At 33.7% G+C, this 17511-nt stretch overlaps 1 protein-coding gene across 24 annotated transcripts in view; it reads left to right on the top strand.

Annotated features, from left to right (window-relative positions):
- The window catches only part of LOC142225862 (uncharacterized), a 201049-nt gene that overhangs the window by 73694 nt on the left and 109844 nt on the right, over positions 1–17511 (top strand). The window contains exon 1 of one of the 24 annotated variants that reach the window (XM_075295701.1): positions 2851–2986. The exons of the other annotated variants lie outside the window; for them this stretch is intronic. The gene's annotated coding sequence lies outside the window, so the exon portion shown is untranslated. Of the gene's footprint in view, positions 1–2850; positions 2987–17511 lie in introns of those variants that run through there. 24 annotated transcript variants of the gene reach the window in all.

Here is a 17511-nt window from a genome sequence, read left to right as displayed (position 1 = left end):
TACGAATTTTATTTATTATTTAATTTAAAATTATTTTATTTTTATTTTCTATAATGCCATAAGCTAGTCAAAAATATTCTTGGTAAACTTTGCACCTGAGCTTTACTTTATGTTAATTACTGGGATAGTCCTTATACCCACATCATTGATTTTCAATATGAATTGAATTTTTGCACAGCGACAGACATGGGTTAATCGTAAATTTATCAATGGGAAGAAGAAACCGAGAATTGTGCTATGCGTGAGAAATCTTAGACTCTGTTTTTTTATTGATTCACATTTGTTACGATGCATTTGCATTTTTTTCTTTTTTTTCATTCATGAATGCAACCGTTCGTGTAGCTGACTTTAGTTCATTTTTGATCGTCTCTTACATCAATTGCTCTAGTGAGAGTTTTAGTGGCAAAATTTTGATAAATTTATTTGGAAATATTTTGTGGAAAAATATGATTTAAAAAATTAAAAATAATAAACAAATCGGTCTTTCGTGCAACAAATTCAAGTTGATCATTTTTAATATAAAGATGGGATTTTATGGTATTTTTAGTACACGCTCACGAAAAATCGCTTCTGTAACATATACTCCCAAACATATTTTGCTTCAAGCATATATATTTTTGGGTATTGCCCAAACATTTATATGTTTGATCTCTTCCAATATATAATATGTTTGAAAGCATATTGGTCTAAACAATATATGTTTGGGTAGTCTAAGTTCCAAACATTTTGTATTTTTGCATCCAAATTCAATAATGTTGTCTTCCAAAAAACAATATGTTATTATGTGAACATATAATATGTTTGGAAGCATTTTGCACCCAAAAATATTATATGCTTAAAAAAAATCTCCCAAACAATATTGTGCTCAAAATTTTATTTATTTATATATTTACAATCATAATGAATTATGAAAATAAACAGGTAATATAGGTGCTAACAACATAGGTTTTCGACCTGAATGCTCAAAATTTTGTTTCTGTCCAATTGTATATTCCCCCACATCTTTCTCACTTCCACGAGATTTTTTAGTTCTTAGCACCTTTTTCTGTAATACAAACATTGTAGAAGAAATTATTCAATTGTATGATTTTTTTTATTTTAATTTTACCTTTTGCCGGACGGGGATTCGAACAGCGGACCACACAGTTTGTAAGGATCAAAGAAGTATCTGATCAATTGCCCAAGGAAAAATAAAATGTTAATTTTGTAATAACAAGCAACAACCACCAACTTAATTCAATATCGCTCCCTGTTAAATAGCGCTCCAAGCTACTAAACACATATATGTTTATAGGCTATTTCTAAATTAATATATGTTTGCATCCAAGCATATTATATTTACAAACATTTTATGTCCCAAACATAATATGTTCTAACATATTAACATATATGTCCCAAACATGTTATGCTAGTTTATGAACATTATATGCTTGCACTCAAAAATATTGTGTTTAAAAATTTGTGTTCCAAACATATAATGTTTATAGCCAAACATATGAAAAACAGTCTTTTTCATCCGTGTACCAAGTGAATTATATGTTGCCAGAGTGAATTAGCCAATATAAAATATTCAAGCATATTTGACATTTTGTCATTACACGCGATTGTCAAAAAATTTGATACTTCGTGCTGAACCAAGAATCGCGAAAATTCTTCTTTCATCAAACTTTCGGCAGACAAGATCAAAAAGATGCCTACGGTCAGTGTTTAAGGAAAAAAGTCAAAATAGTGATCCGATTTAAAGATCTCGATCCTTGGTCATTCTTTTTAAATTAGAAATTTAAAAGCATCTGAATAGCAAACATAAAAATCTGGCAATAAAATGTTCTAAGGTAAATTTCTAAATTATTTCGGTAATTGTGAGATTTTGACGGTACCGTGTTGCAGGTCCAACGTGGCTATAAAATTTTTTCTATACGAATTCCCATCGTGGAAGTTGTGGCGCAGTAATCCGAGGGCACAGGGAATAACAATTTCCAAAGGTTCCCACAACATACGAAATTTCTTTTCAACAGCGGAGCCAATTGGAGATCTCCTTACCCATAGGGTAAGGAGCTTCAAGACAATCTATCTGCAATAGATCTGGTGTGAATATACCACTCCAGCATTATTCGAGAAGTTCCATGAGAAACAGGGACAGACGACATCAGTCAAATTTCCTCGTATTTGGAATTTTCCTTCAAAACTTTCATCGTGAACTCCACCTTGAATCACATGGTACACACTATTTAATTTGAACCAGAGTGTTAATGATTTCGTGCTGATTTCCTGATTCCCGACGATCTCAAATTCATCCAAACGTGATCGTTAAAAACTTGCAAGCATAAAATTAATCTTTAATAATACCATTTTTTCTTCGGATAAGAACTAAGATTAATGAAACATAATGGTCATTTGTTTGTCGTAATTTAATTCAATTAAATCAAAAGCAAAAGTTTGAAAACAAAATTAGACATTTTTGGTTGAATCGCTATTAAAACAGATACCTTAATTTCTTTAGAATAGCAATTCAATTATGTACCTAAAATAATTTAGCTAAATCCTAAATTTTAAAATAATTTTCCTAATGTTTGCATAATTATTCAATATTTGATCACAAATACAATTTAATTTCTTGGAAATAACAATTGAAAAATGTAGCTACAATAATTTGGCTAAATTGTAAATTTTAAAGTAATTTTTCTAATATTCACAAAATTCTAAATATTTGATCACAAATTCATTCCTTCAAAACTACAATGCAACTATGTAACTATATTTGATCTAAATCCTAAATTTTTAACAATTTTCATAATGTTTGCCTATCTACTAAAAATTTAATCACAAGTGTATATCCTATCCGAAGCAAAACTCAAAAAACAAAAAATCTCTCATGCTATAAAAACAGAAATTCTAAACAAAAACCATAAGCTAACATACTTTGTTACATATAGCCAGCAACTACGCAGATCATGCAGAAGGCCTTTATCATGACTGGACGCCGCTGGTAAGTGAAACACATGGGGATATTTTTACTATTTCTACTATAAAGAAAAGAAAACAAAAATAGCTGAGTCAAGAGAGCCTATAGTGAGGAGAGTACATCACCCGTACATACATATTTACATAAATATTTTAATTCATGATTTAAGTCTCTCATTTATTCGCGCATAATGTAAGTCGCTCATTCATTCATAACACTAGGCAACAAATAACAAACTTTTCTCTGTGAATTGTTTCTAGCATATTTTTTCTTATTGATTATGACCTACTAAACACGAAAATGATTTTTAAAAAATTTTCTGTCGATTGGTTTTCGAGACACAATTTTTTTTTTTAATTTTTGGAGGTACACTTCCAATTTTGAGCATATCTTTCGTTTTCTTTAACCTTTTTGATCTTAATACTACTCAAATTAAAGAAAATTGAGTCGTCTACAACTCATTCTCAGAAAATTTTCAAATCGGGTAAGTAGTTTGGATGTTGGCGGCTTAAAAAGGTTAAAAAACGGCGTTTTTTTAGTAAAAATGTGGCAGAAAAAACCATATAAAGATTCATATAAAATATAAAAAAATTGCTAACAGCAATTTTGGGTTTTTTACGTATAGCTGAAATTTTTACAAAGAAAATAAGCCCTTACTTAACAAAATCATTAATGGCGTGGTCCTCATTCCGTTCGAGTTCAATGATGCTTTAATCTTATCAAAAATTAGCATAAGAGTAATTTCAATTTTGCTCGTGTACATTACAATCTTTACCAGTATACTGCAATAGTTTGAACCCCAGAGTACTTAATTCACATATTTTGTTTATAAAAACATATGGTTCGTGAATAAGACCTATATCTGTCAGAGAACTGCAACCGGAGGCTTTTTTCGTATTGCAATATTACCCACAAAATGTCGGTAGCAGTGAGTAACACACAAATCATGCGATCTTTTCCATTGATACAAATGCGAGAATAAAAACACCACTAATATATAACAATGTTCGTATACAGAGTTTTGAAGTGTTAAACCAATCGACATCGTAACAACGCTAGGTAAACAAAAAACGAGTGTGGTAGCATACTTACACTTAAGTGTGATTGCACTCAACAACAACAACAACTACCAGCAGTTGGCATTAGTTCAAGAGAATTAAGAGAATAACAAATAAAGGTCGGTACCAGGGCTGCCAATAAAATTTCAAGAAAAATCGTCACTTTTTTCGATAAAAATCGTCATAATCGGCACTTGCATTTTAAAAATCGTCAAAAAATCGGAAATATAAATAATATTAAAATTAAACACATTTGTTGGGTAAACACAAAACAAAAGTATTTATTTCATATAAAAACAAGTAATGAAAGTCTAAAGTCGGGCGGGGCCGACTATATTATACCCTGCACCACTTTGTAGATCTAAATTTTCGATACCATATTACATCCGTCAAATGTGTTGGGGGCTATATATAAAGGTTTGTCCAAATACATACATTTAAATATCACTTGATTTGGACAGAATTTGATAGACTTTTACAAAATCTATAGACTCAAAATGTAAGTTGGCTAATGCACTAGGGTGGAACACAATTTTAGTAAAAAACCAGTAAGGAAAGTCTAAAGTCGGGCGGGGCCGACTATATTATACCCTGCACCACTTTGTAGATCTAAATTTTCGATACCATATCACATCCGTCAAATGTGTTGGGGGCTACATATAAAGGTTTGTCGCAAATACATACATTTAAATATCACTCGATCTGGAAGAATTTGATAGACTTCTACAAAATCTATAGACTCAAAATTTAAGTCGGCTAATGCACTAGGGTGGAACACAATGTTAGTAAAAAAATATGGGAAACGTTTAAATCTGAAGCAATTTTAAGGAAACTTCGAAAAAGTTTATTTACGATTTATCGCTCGATATATATGTATTAGAAGTTAGAGTAATTTTTACAACTTTTCGACTAAGCAGTGGCGATTTTACAAGGAAAATGTTGGTATTTTGACCATTTTTGTCGAAATCAGAAAAACATATATATGGGAGCTATATCTAAATCTGAACCGATTTCAACCAAATTTGGCACGCATAGCTACAATGCTAATTCTACTCCCTATGCAAAATTTCAACTAAATCGGAGTTAAAAATTGGCCTCTGTGGGCAAATGAGTGTAAATCGGGCGAAAGCTAAAGGGTGATTTGTTAAGAGCTTCATAACTTTTTTTAAAAAAAAAACGCATAAAATTTGCAAAATCTCATCGGTTCTTTATTTGAAACGTTAGATTGGTCCATGATATTTACTTTTTGAAGATAATTTCATTTAAATGTTGACCGCGGCTGCGTCTTAGGTGGTCCATTCGGAAAGTCCAATTTTGGGCAACTTTTTCGAGCATTTCGGCCGGAATAGCCCGAATTTCTTCGGAAATGTTGTCTTCCAAAGCTGGAATAGTTGCTGGCTTATTTCTGTAGACTTTAGACTTGACGTAGCCCCACAAAAAATAGTCTAAAGGCGTCAAATCGCATGATCTTGGTGGCCAACTTACCGGTCCATTTCTTGAGATGAATTGTTCTCCGAAGTTTTCCCTCAAAATGGCCATAGAATCGCGAGCTGTGTGGCATGTAGCGCCATCTTGTTGAAACCACATGTCAACCAAGTTCAGTTCTTCCATTTTTGGCAACAAAAAGTTTGTTAGCATCGAACGATAGCGATCGCCATTCACCGTAACGTTGCGTCCAACAGCATCTTTAAAAATATACGGTCCAATGATTCCACCAGCGTACAAACCACACCAAACAGTGCATTTTTCGGGATGCATGGGCAGTTCTTGAACGGCTTCTGGTTGCTCTTCACTCCAAATGCGGCAATTTTGCTTATTTACGTAGCCATTCAACCAGAAATGAGCCTCATCGCTGAACAAAATTTGTCGATAAAAAAGCGGATTTTCTGCCACTGATTTTGGTAATAAAATTCAATGATTTGCAAGCGTTGCTCGTTAGTAAGTCTATTCATGATGAAATGTCAAAGCATACTGAGCATCTTTCTCTTTGACACCATGTCTGAAATCCCACGTGATCTGTCAAATACTAATGCATGAAAATCCTAACCTCAAAAGAATCACCCTTTATATGGGAGCTATATCTAAATCTGAACCGATTTTGCTGATATATTGCAAGTTTTTCGAGACTCATAAAATATTCGGATGTACGGAATTTGAGGAAGATCGGTTGATATACACGCCAATTATTACCAGATCGGTGAAAAATATATATGGTAGCTATATCTAAATCTGAACCGATTTTTTCCAAAATCAATATGGATCGTCTTTGAGCCGAAACGGGACCCTATGCCAAATTTTAGGACAATCGGACTAAAACTGCGAGCTGTACTTTGCACACAAAAATACATCAACAGACAGACAGACGGACATCGCTAAATCGACTCAGAATTTAATTCTAAGCCGATCCGTATACTAAAAAGTTGGTCTATGACTACTCCTTCTTGGCGTTACATACAAATGCACAAACTTATTATACCCTGTACCACAGTAGTGGTGAAGGGTATAAATATGGGAAACATTAAATCTGGAGCAATTTTAAGGAAACTTCGCAAAAGTTTATTTACGATTTATCGCTCGATATATGTATTAGAAGTTTAGGAAAATTAGAGTAATTTTTACAACTTTTCGACTAAGCAGTGGCGATTTAACAAGGAGAATGTTGGTATTTTGACCATTTTTGTCGAAATCAGAAAAACATATATATGGGAGCTATATCTAAATCTGAACCGATGTCAACCAAATTTGGCACGCATAGCTACAATGCTAGTTCTACTCCCTATGCAAAATTTCAACTACATCGGAGTTAAAAATTGGCCTCTGTGGTCATATGAGTGTAAATCGGGCGAAAGCTATATATGGGAGCTATATCTAAATCTGAACCGATTTTGCTGATATTTTGCAAGTTTTTCGAGACTCATAAAATATTCGGATGTACGGAATTTGAGGAAGATCGGTTGATACACACGCCAATTATGACCAGATCGGTGAAATATATATATGGCAGCTATATCTAAATCTGAACCGATATTCATTCTTTCAAGAACAGAACTGAGTGGACGTGTTTTTGTGGAGCTCTTAAAAAAGTGTCTATAAAACTTGTTGACTTAACTTTATTATCCGAATTAGTTAACGAATGAAAACGCTATTGCATCCAGTGTCCTATACAACTAAGTTGAACTTGTGTGATAAGCATAGTGTTCAATAATATCCAAATAAGTTTGGCTGAAAAATTTCATGAAAGTGTAACCAAACAATAACGACTAGCACTTTTCCTTCTACATGGAAAGTAAGTTAGTAAGGTTATCCCTATACCGAAAAGTGGCGGTGAATACCGCCCAATCTCCATTTTGTGTTTTCTTTCCAAGGCTTTCGAGAAGATAATCCACAGGCAGTTATCTGATTATCTTTCTAACGGTTCGATGTTGTTTGGCAGACAATCCGGTTTCCGGCCTAAACATAGTTGCATCACCGCCTTGGCAGACGTATCTGAGGATATAAGACTCAACTTGGAGAGGAATGAGGTTACATGCCTGGTCCTTCTCGATCACTCTAAGGCCTTCGATTCGGTCGATCACAACATATTGTGTGCTAAATTGATAAATATATTTAATTTTTCGTCGTCCGCAACACGTCTCGTTTGGTCTTATTTATGTCATCGTTCACAATCTGTTAGTGTAAATGGTTTATTGTCAAATTCTTTGTTCGTTAACAGAGGTGTCCCACAGGGGTCAATTTTGGGCCACTGATCTTCTCTATCTATTCTAACGACCTTCCTCGTCATGTCTCATACACCAAGGTGCATTTATATGCCGACGACGTACAGGTGTATATCTCACGTCCCTTATCCGAGCTCGATAATTGTGTTCGCAGGTTGAACCATGACCTGTCGAGAATTCATACCTGGGCGAGTGCTAACGGTCTTTGCTTAAACCCATTGAAATCGAAGTGTCTGATCATAGGTAAGAGAAGATCGGATCCGATCCGATATAATGTTGATGTAAGGATCAATAACATCAGTATATCGCTTGTAAAGTCGGCAAAGAATCTTGGGGTTATTTTTAATGATACTCTGACATGGTCGAATCATATTTGCTACGCCATAGGGCAAAGCTATGCGAAACTACGAACACTCTGGTCGACGCATTCTTATACTCCCCTGGGAATCAGATGTCTTTTAGCTAAGACTTACATTTTACCGGGACTACTGTATGGTACGGAATTATTCGCTAGCTGTGATTCTGCAAGTCGAAGAACACTGAATGTTCTTTTTAATAGTGTAACGCGCTATATTTTCGGTTTGAATAGTCGGGATTCCGTTTCCCAATATGCACGGAGATTATATGGTGTATCTTTTGATGGTTTGATGTCAATCAGGAGCCTTCTCTTTCTCCACAAAATTGTTTACTCCGGTGCACCTGAGTATTTATTTGAGAGACTTCGTTTCACTCGCTCTAGTAGGGGTAAGAAAATTATACCATTAGTGCAACGCAGCCTTGTTTCCGACTGGCAATTCTTCATATCGACCGTTCGCCTTTGGAACTCTCTACCTATCAATATTCAAACTGTTAGTGACACCAATAAATTTAAGGCGAAATTGTTTAATCACTTTGCTATCTCCTGAACGTCTTTGAATCTTTAATTTGTTTATTGAATGTTGTGTATTCTACCATTTTTAATATTTTCATAATCATGATAGTAAACATATAGTTTAATTGTTAATCTCTATCTCTTTAAAATTTTCATTTCTGTAATATTTATTTATTTATTTATTTTTTTTATGATTGTACCTATGTCGGTTAACTTAAATTATCTTTAATTTCATTGATATCTTATACGCTCTTGTTCAATCAGTTCTGAAGTTTCGTTTACTTTGTTTGCTTCATCTTTTTTTGTTAGTCACTTTAACTTGTTTTTTAACTTCGAAATTATGTTATTAGTATTATTTTTTTTCAACTACTTTTAAGTTTTTTTCTATGTAATTATACAAACATCGGATAATCTTTCCTGTACTCTAATTATAAGAATCTACTATTCTTGTTGTACAGGTCTTTAAAATAAATAAATCAAATCAAAATCAATAGGGATAGTCTTTGAGCCGAAACAAGACCCTATACGAAATTTTAGGACAATCGGACTAAAACTGCGAGCTGTACTTTGCACACAAAAATACATCAACAGACAGACAGACGGACATCGCTAAATCGACGCAGAATTTAATTAAGCCGATCTGTATACTAAAAGGTTGGTCTATGAATACTCCTTGGCGTTACATACAAATGCACAAACTTATTATACCCTGTACCACAGTAGTGGTGAAGGGCATAAATATATAAAGAAAAAAAAAACAGTTTTGTATACAAATAACATTACCATAAAAATCACTTTCTGGTTAAACAAAAAAATCATAATTTTTGTATAAAAAATCTATTTTTCTAAAATATTGTTATTAATTGAGTATCATTTTTATACCCTCCACCATAGGATGGGGGTATATTAACTTTGTCATTCCGTTTGTAACACATCGAAATATTGCTCTAAGACCCCATAAAGTATATATATTCTGGGTCGTGGTGAAATTCTGAGTCGATCAGAGCATGTCCGTCCGTCCGTCTGTTGAAATCACGCTAACTTCCGAACGAAACAAGCTATCGACTTGAAACTTGGCACAAGTAGTTGATATTGACGTAGGTCGGATGGTATTGCAAATGGGCCATATCGGTCCACTTTTACGTATAGCCCCCATATAAACGGACCACCAAATTTCGCTTGCGATTGTTCGAAGAGATGCAAATTTCATCCGATCCGGCTGAAATTTGGTACATGGTGTTAGTATATGGCCTCTAACAGCCATGCAAAAATTGGTCCACATCGGTCCATAATTATATATAGCCCCCATATAAACCGATCACTAGATTTGACCTCCGGCGCCTCTTGGAAGACCAAAATTCATATGATTCAGTTGATATTTGGTACGTGGTGTTAATATATGGTCTCAAACACACATGAAAAAATTGGTCGAAATCGGTCCATAATTATATATAGCCCCCATATAAACCGATCAACAGATTTGACCTCTGGAGTCCCTTGGAAGAGCAAAATTCATCCGATTCGGTTGAAATTTGGTACGTGATGTTAGGTTAGGTTAAAGTGGCAGCCCGATTAAGATTCAGGCTCACTTAGACTATTCAGTCCATTGTGATAACGTGATGTTAGTATATGTTATCCGACAACCAGGGATCCGGAGCGGTCCACTTTTTTCGCTCCGCTCCGCTCCCGCTCCGGAGAAAAAAAAATCGCTCCGCTCCTCGCTCCGCTCCGAGAAAAAAAAATCGCTCCGCTCCGGTCCTCTTCGAGAAAAATCGGGCGGTACATATATATGGGAGCTATAGCTAAATCTGGGAAAATCGGGCGATACATATATATGAGAGCTATATCTAAATCTGAACCGATTTGGATGAAATTTTGCAGACTTGAAGGGCGATGGAAAAGATTAGCTTTTGCCAAATTTGGTGACGATCCGTTTGCAAAAAGCGCAACGTGACCCCATTTGTCGAAATCGGGCGATACATATATATGGGAGCTATATCTAAATTTGATCCGATTTCTTCCAAATTCAATAGCGTTCGTCGTTGTGCCCAAAAACTCCCTGTACCAAATTTCATCAAAATCGGTTAATAATTGCCACCGGAATCCTGTGAACAACAAATACATGGACAGACGGACGGACGGACGGACACCAAGCGCTAGATCGACTCAGGAGGTGATTCTGAGTCGATCGGTATATATTTTATGGGGTCTAAAATCAATATTTCTGGTAGGCACATTTTTTGGCAGATCAAATTTATTATACCCTAACCACTATGTGGTTTAGGGTATAATGACTTTAAAACAATGTGTTGAAACATTTTATTAATTTTGAAGATTTTTTCAGAAATATTAAATCCATTTTGACTTCATTAAAACGAAATTTGCATTCATGTTAGGATACACATTTTTATGTCGAATCACTTAGCTATAAGGACAAACTGACTTCATTGAAAAGTTTAGAGACTTTTAGACAAGGAAAAAACTTTATATCAGAGAAATACGTCTTCTATTCTAAGCAAAATTCGTATTCGTATTTTAAGCATGTGAAATATTTGGCCTCCCGACAATATTCTTTGCGGTGCACCATCTACTATTTAATATGTGATAGAAACCAAATTTATGAAAATGGACCAAAATGGACCAAATTTAAAAATTAGAAATCTTTTGGACCAATTTTGGTCCGATCGGACCAAAACGGCAACGCGGATTGGAATTGAAAGTCTATACACAGAGTAGAAGTAACTACTCTCCGAAAGTTTTTTTTTTTGTTTTGCAACAGACGTAGAGAAAAGGTTTTGTAGTATTTGATGATTTGACTTAAAAATGGGTATCTTAACATGAAACAAAAAATTTATAGGCTAAGGTCAATTTGACTTTAATAATTCAGAAAAATTCTTTAAATTTAATGAAATTGTCTTTAAATTTGTTGTCTTTTTGCATATTGACTACAAAGCAAAAAATCGTTCAAATATAGGACATGTTTTTCAAAACTTTATTTTAAAGAAGTTTTTTACTTCAAACATAGCATAATTTCTACTGGAAGTCGAGTCCTAATTTGGAAAATAAAGTTGCCGTTAACTCGTTTTTAAAGGACTTTGATAGCATATGAAGAAAAAAAGCTGAGAAAGCGAAAAATTAAAATTTGCTTCCTAGAAGCAAGTACACAAAACCTAAATTTAAAAGAGAATTGTGTTTTAAAAGTGTCCTTGCTTGTATTCTCCGCTTCTTTGGCTCGGAATCAATACCAAATTTTTTAAAGTAAAGACAAAATCTTTGGAACCGAGTATGCTTTTTTTCAGTGTATGTTTGCAACAACCTCCATCGAAATCAGTCCGTGGTATACCTACGAATATTCTTACTCAGATCTAGTGTTACCTAATTTCGCTTTTTTCCCCTTTATTGTAAAAATACATTTTCGAACAGCGTTTTTAAGAAATGTTCGTTCTCAAAGAAGTAGATAACATACAATAATAAAATCAAGTCATTAGTTTTCAATGTGAGAAAAAATTAAAATAAATGTATATGCCCATATTTTTCAACCAAAATTGAAACTATCCATAATTTTAATTAAATTTTCGAGAACTAATATCAGAAATAAGAGAATGCTAGGGTATAGTACAATAGTAAAGCAAATATGAATGTCCTTACACTGAAAAAACGCATGCCCGGTTCCAAAGATTTTGTCTTTACTTTAACAGTTTGGGTATTAATTCCGAGCCAAAGAAGCGGAGAATACAAGTAAGGATACTCTAAAGACGCAATTCTCTTTTAAATTTGGGGGTTATGTACTTGCTTCTAGGAAGCAAATGCTAATTTTTATTTTTTTTTAGATTTTTTTCGTCAGTTGTTATCAAAATCCTTTAAAAACGAGTTAACGACAATTTTATTTTCCATATTAAGACTCGACTTCCAGTAGAAATTATGCTATGTTTCAAGTAACAAGCGTCTTTAATATAAAGTGTTGAAAAACTTGTCTTATTTTTTAACGATTTTTTGCTTTGTAGGCAAGATGCAAAAAGGAAACAAATTTAAATACAATTTTATTAATTTTAAAGAATTTTTCTTAATTATTAAAGTCACGTTGACCTTACCTCAAAAATTTTATCTTTCATGTTATGATACACATTTTTAAGTAAAATCACTTTATTATAAGGACATTACAACTTCATTCAAAAGTTTATTGACTTTTGGACAAGGAAAAAACTTTATTTTAGAGAAATGCGTCTTCCATGTTAAGCAAAATTTGTATTCTTATTCTAAGGACATGAAATCTTTGACTTCACGACAATATTTTTTTCAGTGTAGAAAACTAAAAAATTAAATATAAATAAGATTGTTTAATTGCATTTATTTGGCGTTCCTTACAAACATCTTTGTAGTAATACGGGATGAAATTGATCGAAAGTACTGTTGTTACTTTTACAACACATATTAGAGATATATTTTGACATTTGCCGTTTTTGAAAACAATTACTAAAAAACACTTTGTGTTTTCCCCAATGTACGTACGTACAAAAATACATATCGTACATTTTAAACGTTTACTCACACTACGCTAAGTACTAAGTAATTTCAAAGTTACACATTTCATTCAATATTATTTTATTCGGAGCGGAGCGGTTTTTCATTTGGAAACCGCTCCGCTCCCGCTCCGCTCCCGCTCCGCTCCCGCTCCGCTCCGGATTTTAGAAATGCCGCTCCCGCTCCGGCAAAAAAAGGGCTTGCTCCGCTCCGCTCCACGCTCCGCTCCGGATCCCTGCCAACAACCATGCAGGAATTGGTTCATATCAGTCCATAATTATATATAGCCCCGGTGCCTTTCGGAGAAGCAAAATTCATCCGATCGGGTTGAAATTTGGTACGTGGTGGTAGTATATGATATTTAACAACCATGCCAAAAGTGGTCCATATCAGTCCATAATCATATATAACCCCCATATAAACCGATCCCGAGATTTGGTTTTGGAGCCACTTGGAGGAGCAGATTTCATCCGAGTCACTTGAAATTTGGTACATTGTGCTAGTATATGGCCGTTAACAACCATGACTAACTAGGTCCATATCGGTCTATAGTTATATATAGCCCTCAGATAAATCGATCGCCAAACACACAAAAATTGGTCCATATCAAGTTCATAATTCTATATAGCCCCGATATAAGCGACCCCCATATTTCAATTCTGGCTCTCTACGTACCGTGCAAAAGTCCATATCGATTCGTAATTATTTGTAGACTTAACTATACATAACTTTTTTGTCTAATATATACCACGTATGAACTGACTCACAATTTAGAAAACGATGTTAAGAAGTTTTAAGATACCACAACCCAAGTAATTCGATTGTGGGTGACAGTCTTTCGTAGAAGTTTCTACGCAATCCATGGTGGAGGGTACATAAGATTCGGCCTGGCCGAACTTACGGCCGTATATACTTGTTTTTTTTCGAAATTTTCCACAGACCAATAAAATTTTCCATATTTCAAGTATGTGACAAAAATGTTGTGAACTAAACATTCACACAAAAAAATAACTGCAAATAAATATTAACAACTTTATTTGTATGTAAAATCTGCTGGTGCTCAACAAATTTGTCTATTGAATATGAGACATTTGTTGTTGAAATGAGTTTGTAGATGCTTGACAGAGGAAATAATATAAATATTCTGAAATTTCAACAAATTGTTTTGTTGCGAAATTAGTTGACTGCTATCGATATGAAAACAAAAACAAAAATACAAGACTGGTTACGCGCAAAGATTATAGAAGAGGAAGATGGGAGATTGGCTACTGAGCCCATCAAACCATTTACCACATTAGTTTAATACTCGAACCAAACGCGTATACGACAAGTTTTGACATAGCATTAAAATGCAAATAAAAAGAAATTAAGAGCACGAAATAAATTTCCATAAAGGGGAAAATGTAATTTTTTTGTTGTTGCCTAAAATTTAACATAGTTTCTCTCCCATCTCCCATCTTCCTCAAATCTGTAATCTTTGGTTACGCGCACATCGCTGAGAATATGCACGTCTGCTAAAAGAAGTATGCGAAGAACACCGTTAGAACACAATGAGGATGAGCACATGCACGTGTATGATAGCAAGCAAAGAGCTCACTAATCAGAGAATACAGATAAGCATTTATAAATGTCTGTGAAAAATTTATATTTTTCAATTTGGTAGTTTTTTAAATGTGTTTGTTGTATGAGATAATTAATAAAACCATATTAATATCGGGATTAGGGTTATTGCAATTCTAATTAACTAGAATATATAACACTGGGCAAAAAGTTGTCAAAATGCTTGCTAGTTCCCCGTCCAAAAATAACATTTTGGTCATATTCCTTCTCTGCGTGTACTTAACCAAATATCTCTAAAATTGTTCCGGCAATTTTGCAATTTTTGTGCAATTGATAGCATAGTTCTGTCAATTTTAATTTCAATTTAATTTTTTGTCAATACACCAATAAATGTTACAGGTCATTGAACAAACCACATACAAATTTTTTCGTCCAAATTCAAAAATATTTGTTGAGGATTAAACGTAACGTTCAACAACAAATATTTTGTACTGTTGGATGCTCAACAAATTACTTACACATTATGTTATTGAGAACACAAATTATTTGTTGCCTTCTGATGGTAACGAATGGTAACAACTTTTTTGTAGTAATGGTTATTAAAAGTACAAATTAGTTTGTTGGAGGAAAATTAACAAATTTTGTTATTGGTTTTCCAACAAAAGTTATTTTTATCTGTGTTGGTATACAGCTCAATGGCCGTACACATAAGATCAATGAAAACTAAAGCAAAAGAAAATTTCCGTATGAATGGTTAGTATGGTCATGATTTTGCGCCAATGCATTTTTCTCTACTTTTAGTTTTTTCTTTCTCTGAGACGGCGTTATTACGTTTTCCGTGTTTTAAGAACATTCAATTTTCGCACGAAGTAGTTCATTTTTTTCTGTGTATATGCCCAGCGCTGCCAATAAAATTTCAAGAAAAATCGTCACTTTTTTCGATAAAAATCGTCATAATCGGCACTTGCATTTTAAAAATCGTCAAAAAATCGGAAATATAAATAATATTAAAATTAAACATATTTGTTGGGTAAACACAAAACAAAAGTATTTATTTCATATAAAAAACAGAAAATTAGTGTACACAACCATGCATTTCAATAAAAAAATATATAAAGAAAACAGTTTTGTATACAAATAACATTACCATAAAAATCATTTTCTGGTTAAACAAAAAAAAAATCATAATTTTTGTATAAAAAATCTATTTTTCTAAAATACTGTAATTAATTGAGTATCATTTTTATACCCTCCACCATAGGATGGGGTATATTAACTTTGTCATTCCGTTTGTAACACATCGAAATATTGCTCTAAGACCCCATAAAGTATATATATATATATATATATATATATATATATATATATATATATATATATATATATATATATATATATATATATATATATATATATATATATATATATATATATATATATATATATATATATATATATATATATATATATATATATATATATATATATATATATTCTGGATCGTGGTGAAGTCGATCAGAGCATGTCTGTCCGTCCGTCCGTCTGTTGAAATCACGCTAACTGCGAAACGAAAGAAGCTATCGACTTGAAACTTGCCACAAGTAGTTGTTATTGATGTAGGTCGGATGGTATTGCAAATGGGACATATCGGTCCACTTTTACGCATAGCCCCCATATAAACGGACCCCCAAATGTGGCTTGCGATTGTTCGAGGAGAAGCAAATTTCATCCGATCCGGAAATTTGGTATATGGTGTTAGTATATGGTCTCTAATAACCATGCAAAAATTGGTCCACATCGGTCCATAATTATATATAGCCCCCATATAAACCGATCACCAGATTTGACCTCCGGAGCCTCTTGGAAGAGCAAAATTCATCTGATTCGGTTGAAATTTGGTACGTGATGTTAGTATATGTTATCCAACAACCATGCAGGAATTGGTTCATATCAGTCCATAATTATATGTAGCCCCGGTGCCTTTCGGAGAAGCAAAATTCATCCGCTCTGGTTGAAATTTGGTACGTGGTGGTAGTATATGATATTTAACAACCATGCCAAAAGTGGTCCATATCAGTCCATAATCATATATAACCCCCATATAAACCGATCCCGAGATTTGGTTTTGGAGCCACTTGGAGGAGCAGATTTCATCCGAGTCACTTGAAATTTGGTACATTGTGCTAGTATATGGCCGTTAACAACCATGCCTAACTAGGTCCATATCGGTCTATAGTTATATATAGCCCTCAGATAAATCGATCGCCAATCACACAAAAATTGGTCCATATCAAGTTCATAATTCTATATAGGCCCGATATAAGCGACCCCCATATTTCAATTCTGGCTATCTACGTACCGTGCGAAAGTCCATATCGATTCGTAATTATTTGTAGACTTAACTATACATAACTTTTTTGTCTAATATATACCACGTATGGACTAACTCACAATTTAGAAAACGATGTTAAGAAGTTTTAAGATACCACAACCCAAGTAATTCGATTGTGGATGACAGTCTCTCGAAGAAGTTTCTACGCAATCCATGGTGGAGGGTACATAAGATTCGGCCTGGCCGAACTTACGGCCGTATATACTTGTTTTAATTAAATATTTTGAAATTAAAGAAAAAGACCCGTGTTTTCCAAAACAGGTGATTTTTGATGGTGTTTCCGATAGATATGCCTATATGCGGTTATTTTTATACTGTACTAGAATTTTATCATAATTAGTAAAAGTTTCTATTGCACATTCTGAGTAAATCATTACCAATTTTGGTATTAAAACAACTTGAGTTATTTAATTTTAGGTTATTTTTTGAGC

The sequence above is a fragment of the Haematobia irritans genome, chromosome 2 (assembly GCF_050003625.1).
Source record: "Haematobia irritans isolate KBUSLIRL chromosome 2, ASM5000362v1, whole genome shotgun sequence".
Lineage (NCBI taxonomy): Eukaryota > Metazoa > Arthropoda > Insecta > Diptera > Muscidae > Haematobia > Haematobia irritans.
Note: the sequence above shows the minus strand (reverse complement) of the source record. Positions and strands in the feature narration are given on the sequence as shown.